At 45.6% G+C, this 6,238-nt stretch overlaps 1 long non-coding RNA gene across 2 annotated transcripts; it reads right to left on the reverse strand.

The window, feature by feature from the left end:
- Positions 1-450: 450 nt before the first annotated feature.
- LOC140216677 (uncharacterized) lies at positions 451-6,238 on the reverse strand. 2 transcript variants are annotated; one of them, XR_011893255.1, is made up of 3 exons: positions 5,093-6,207; positions 4,147-4,258; positions 451-3,966 (listed from the first exon to the last, which is right to left on the reverse strand). It is a non-coding gene; the product is annotated as an uncharacterized lncRNA (long non-coding RNA). The 2 variants fall into 2 exon arrangements; XR_011893254.1 differs by having other exon boundaries at positions 451-4,258; positions 5,093-6,238.

Consider the following 6,238-nt stretch of genomic DNA (forward strand, 5'->3'; position numbering starts at 1 on the left):
TAAGCGTAGCGGTGGCGTCGTGAACTAAAGTATGTGACCACAACTGGCGCTGTACAACAGGAAACGGAAACGGGGTTTTGCACACGCTTCACCAGGTTTGCACACGCTTTACCAGGTGTTCTGTGGTTTTACTGGGTTTCTGGCTGCTGCGCCTCGATCGTGCTCCCGCCAGTTTGGTTGCTGTGTGGCAAACGTAGCGCCCACATATTTATGTAGGCGCTACGTTTGCCAGACAGCAACCAAACTGGCGGGAGCACGATCGAGGCGCAGCAGAATACATGTAGCGCTGAGTCATATCGAGTTAAGGCACACTCAGAACTGACTTTTAAGGGCATCCCGAGTAGTGCCGCCGCGCTCCAGCTGTTGCATTTCGTGTAGGGCTACTGACAGAATGCGGTTTCCAGATGGCACGATGGCCTCGACTGGAATAAATGCACACGACACCAAAGATTGAGTAAGCCTAAAAATATTTTATTTGCATTTTACAAGTACAACAAAAAGCACACGTCTACGCATCCACACAAACGCGGTTACATAGTCAAGAACATAGTCAAGAGATGGCTCATTAATAAGGGTAGCACAAACGCACAAGAAAGAAGACCTAAGCTACAAAACGTACGGTCGGCTGCTAAGTATAATTTCCCTGTCACCGCGTGTCACTTTTATACAGCATCTTTACAGCACTACCAGGCCGGGTAGTTTGGCGGAAAGAACGCAACAGCTTATACGGCCGTCAGCTGCCTCTTCCTTACGGGTGTCATAATTATCCTAATCTCCGCATCAACGTCGTGCAACTTCGCATACAGGTATCTGTATTTGAACCATATGTGCCAGCTTAATACACGTGTAATGAAATTATGATAACCACTGCGTCTTATCAAACGTATTGGTTTTGCAAATGAGCATCACAGCTGACGGAACGACATACTGTAAGTGAAGCACAAGAGAACAAGGACAAAAGGAGGATACAACACTTGAAGAAATGAAGAATTAGTAGGCATACAGCAAACAAGCGATGACGGAGAACACACAATGATGCATCGGGTGTTCTGCGACATCGGTTTGCGTACTTACGGTGTTATGGAGATCAACGGCATAAAAACGTAACTTCAAGCGTACTCCCTCAACCTCCGCCGCATTCATTATGATAGTCAACGCCTAAACAAAATGAGGCACTATTCTTTGCCAAGAGTAGACCTTCTTACAGCAAGTCTATGTAATGACTCGCAGACGAAAGCATGCTTTCGAAAATGTTTTACCGCCGTAGTATTCGAACGCCAACGGCCAGGAAACACATTGATACCAATAGGCTGTCGGCTGTCGATGGTTAATCGAGCACAAAAACCTTGACGCTATGACTAAAAAGCAGCTTCAACAATCAAATTAAAAGAAAATCAACTGCCTATTTGCCTGAGGTAAAAAAGCATCCTTAGACACCTCGATTGTTCATGTCAATGGTTTGTGTAAATTAAAAAATTCAGCATGTTCAGCGCCCCTAGCAGAGAAAGCACAAAGTAAACTATTCGACCAAATTACAGTAGCTCCACTTGCGCGCTTACGCTGAAACGCGCCTCGATTGATTTTTCGCCCTCTGTGGCCATTTGTTGAACTTGAGAGTGTGCGGGGCCTGGGCTATGCGGCATGCCTCAATGCCTTCGCTGCCGCGTCGTAGCTGGTGCGTTCTAATTGCCAAGAGCCTCTACTGACGCCCATACAAACAAGCCACAAGTGAGTGAACAGAACGCGCGACTTTATTGGCGGAAGACAAGCAGTGTACATTCTCGTGCAATAGCAGAAATAAAATTTGCATGTCGAGATACGCTGGAATCATTGACGCGAGCTCGTAAACGGCTCACCGTCGTCGTCGCACGTGGTGGTCAGGTTAACGAGCAACAACCAGCAGCGGAAACATATTGGACAGAGTGTGCCACTTGTTTGCAGCGACAGTCGCCGTTAAAAATGCCCAAATTGCATTGCGAAGCAATCGGGAGACGCAGGCATCTGCTGCCGCAGCCTACACAGCGACATGGACTACCCATCATTTTAGCATTGACTCCTTTCCAGCCTGCATGTTTCTTTTCTTTTGGAGGCCGCTAATGTTTGGCTCACACTTGGTGTCCCACATCATCTCAATATGGACAAGTCGCTTTCGTGGGCATCACCTTCATCAGCCACTTTTGCGGGCCTTTCCACCCAATTTCATACACGTCCGACCATGTAAGCACTTATGCTGGTCTCCGTTCATGCCTAATCGCGGCCGAGAAAGGCCAGAGGCACAATTTGCCCATGGCTGCAGCAGGAAAGGGTGAACGGGGAGCACGAATCACGGTGTGCATAAATTGGGAGTCTATGTCGCTGTGCAGACTGCAGGATCAAATGCTTACTACGAGAGGCTGCTTCCCAGTGCAACCGACCAAGCCGCAATATTTGAAAAACATAACACTGCGACCATAACCAAGTGACATAACAGCAAAATTAAACAGCAATCAGTCACCGCATGAGGTTCAGACAATACATTATACATTGGCTACGAACCATCTTACAGGCATAATGCTTGCCTTTGTCACATGTGGTGGTCTGGTAACGAGCGACAACCTGCGGTACAAACAGATTGGACAGAGCCTCGCACCTGTTTGAACCAACAGTTGCCGTTGAAGATGAGCAACTTCCATTGCGAAGCAATCAGGTGACGCAGGCATCTGCTGCTGCAACCAATACAGCGACATGGACTACCCGGCATTTTAGCATTAACTCCTTTCCAACATGCACATTTATTTTCTTTCGGGGGCCGCTATGTGTGGCTCACACTTTGTGTCCCACTTTGTCGCAATGTGGACAAGTCGCTTTTGTGGGCATCACCTTCGGCAGCCATTCTTGCGGGCCTTTCCACCCATACGGCTATCAACTTCTTACACTTCGAACCATGTAAGCACATATGCTGGTCTCCGTTTTGAGCAAATCATGGCCGAAGTAGGCCACAAGCACAATTTGCCCATGGCTGCAGCAGGCCAGAACGAACGGGGCGCACCAGTTACGGTGTGTGTATACTGGGAGTCTATGTCGCTTTGCGGACTGCAGGAGCAAATGCTTACCTCGAGGAACTGCTTACCAATGCAACTGACCAGGCCCCCACATCTGAGAAACGTAACACAGTTACCACAACCAAGTGTGGCAGCAAAACCAGATTCTGCAATCAATCACTTCACTGTAGCTTGCACAAAGACCCAGGCTATCAAGGAAGAGGAGCAATCATCAACGAAACTAGGAATATGGAAAATGAGAAAGCTTGCATTCAAGAGAGAAGCCACTCTGCTCTGCAAGCATTGAAGGCTAAAAACATCAAGAAAAGTAAAATGGTGCATAGCACATGTGCATAGGTTAATGCAAGACGCATGCCGATGCTGCATCAGCTATTTCAGGAGAGGAATTGCGCATGACAACATACACTAGAAGATACTGCTACAGATATGTTAGGCTGCTAGACAGTGACTGGTATTAAGTATCAGCGAAGAATCGGTTGACCTTTATATTTGGATGAGGATGAATGACCTCTAACAAAAATGGGCAATGAGAAAGCTTGCATTTATAGAAGAAAAATTACACTTGGCACAAACGGAATTAACATGGCTAGGAAGCTGATTAAGGGCAAACTGATGGAACTCAATCTTTTGGCCAGCGTCGTCCGTGCTTGGTCAGATGTTGTAGGTGCATCTGAAGACGAAGAATTTCTAGAAAGTCTTTTTTGAGTTACCTGGATGACTCAGCCAAATGTCCGTGCTGGTGGAATGGTGGCTGAAGCTCTTTTCAGTCTTGACACAGTCCTCTGCAGACTTGATATCTCATTCATATTCTTCTGCATGTGCTTCTTTGTTCTTGGTGTAAAAGCCTTGTAAATTCGGCTCCAGCCCCTTCCTGTTGGCGCAGATAGGAGCTCCTGTGATGACCAAGATGTGCTTGGCATAGACTCTGTTGGGGCAAAACGGTGACACATGAGATACAGCACAGATTAGCCAAATTTATGTGTGTTTTATATGTTCGAGCCAATTATACTGAACCATAAATATGAACAAACATTCATATCTGCTGCAAACAGCAAGCCAATACAGCATATATCAAACATTTATTTCTGAACCATGTGTTGTTTACCTTGTAGTAGTAGCCAATGTCCACACAATGACCTTGTTGTAGTAGGCAGCAGCTTCTGTTTAGTGCGTGGAGTGTGTTGCTTTATACTGGTGCCGTCCTCATTACTGCATGTCTGGAACAGAAATTTTGACTGAATGAGAAATTGAAAAAGCAAAGTTTTGCAATATGAAATGCAAAAAGGTGTGACATATATGTTGTAATGATTTGCGACTACAGAACACATGCAAATGTACACTGTCTGTTCTAGGGTGCTTAAGCAGCATGTTAAATAAATATTGCTATTGTCCATAAAATTGATGTCTGCCAAACTACAATGCATGTCAACAGCGCAAATACTATTAAGATCACAAATGAGAACATTTGTGGGTTCATTTATACACTAGAAGTGATCACACTGCTAGTTCCACAAGCAAATGCATGGAAGTCATGAAGCTATTAGAACTGATGCATTATTTTTCTGCACGAACGTGATGCACCGCTTCACTACTGCAAAAATAAATGCCCTACGGTAAACCAATCTGAACAGCAAGAACATTTGGAACCAACAAGTACGAAATATGGGTGAATTATCATGCTTGCAACTGTTTAATACATTAAATTCTGTACTTTCACTTCATTTTACCAAAGGATTATTCGGTTTTCTGGACGAAAGACGTTGCCGGCGGACTCGAAAAAAAGTTTAATATGTATATTAATAAGGCTACTCAGTCACCTACAACCACAGCTACAACAACATGAAAAATGAGACGCGCGTTCCGATATCGCTCTTTCTTTCTTGCTTGTGTGGTATAACGACAGCCTCGCAAGTAAAGGTTTATTTAGGAAACAGCTGAGATCCTGACTGCCCATATGTAATGCAGGATCTAGTTCGTTAACTTGTGCCCGCCCGGAAGGTAATGAGACGGACGGTATATGGCGATTCAAGCAGTGGTGTTAAACGACTCACCGTTATTGCCGTTGTCAGCCGCAGCAATATCCAGCTCCCGTTTCGATGCAGACCTGTTCCGAATGGCTCACGACCGAAAACCAACTGCCGGGCTTACATGTCCGCTTGCAAACACGTAACTTCACCCCAAGTTAAATAACGCGAGACATCGAAGCGCAAGAAACTAGTTTTAGAAACAAAGAAGCAACCAGTCTTGAGTGTACGAACGAATGAATCCGTGCCGCCGTGCATTCGGAAATACCGGTAAAAATGTTTAATCCAGGCAATGCCTCCTTTACTATATGCCTGCCGCGTTGTCCGGTAGCTCGGTTCCGGGCCCTCTCCCTTTTCTCTTCTCCGGATGGATGGATGGATGTTATGAGCGTCCCCTTTGGAACGGGGCGGTGGCTTGCGCCACCAAGCTCTTACTACTATGCTGCCTAATATCCTACCTATGTTCACCAATGAAAAAAAAAAAAAAAAAAAAAAAAACCACTATGAACTACCACGTCCAAATTTTCTGATACCCTATTGCGAACTGTGCTTTTGTACGTCTCCGTCTTTTGTCGTTTCCCTACTTTTCTTCCACCAATCCTCCAATCGCCTCTTACTGATGTCTATTGCGGACCTGTTTGCTTTACCACTGCTCCCGCTGAACCCAAGGGCTTCAAGGAGGCCAGTGGTGCCTAAATCGACCGCTGGGTAGACGTCCTCACATTCTAATAAAATATGTTCCGTCGTTTCCCTAGCTTTACCGCAGCAAGCACATGTTTCTTCTTCATTCTTATATCTCGCTTTATAGGTGCGTGTTCTAAGGCATCCCGATCTCGCTTCGAAAAGTAATGAGCTTCCCTTTGAGTTATCATAAATGGTTTCTTTCCTAATTTCGTTTTTTCCCCTTAAGTAGTTACTCATGGCAGGTTTCTTTTTCATTGCCGCCACCCATGAGATTAATTCAGCCTCTCTGACTTTCCGCTTGACCTTCTTTGTTGCTGTGTTGCCCACCCCACAGGCCGCATACTTGCTGGTAAGCTTCCTAGTTCTTTTCCTCCACTGTGAATCAATGTTTTGCCTGTACAGATACCTGAACACTCTCCCAGCCCATTTACTTTCCTCCATATTCCTCAGCCGTTCTTCGTACTCAATTTTACTGCGGGCTTCCCTCAC

The sequence above is a fragment of the Dermacentor andersoni genome, chromosome 3, assembly GCF_023375885.2.
Source record: "Dermacentor andersoni chromosome 3, qqDerAnde1_hic_scaffold, whole genome shotgun sequence".
Lineage (NCBI taxonomy): Eukaryota > Metazoa > Arthropoda > Arachnida > Ixodida > Ixodidae > Dermacentor > Dermacentor andersoni.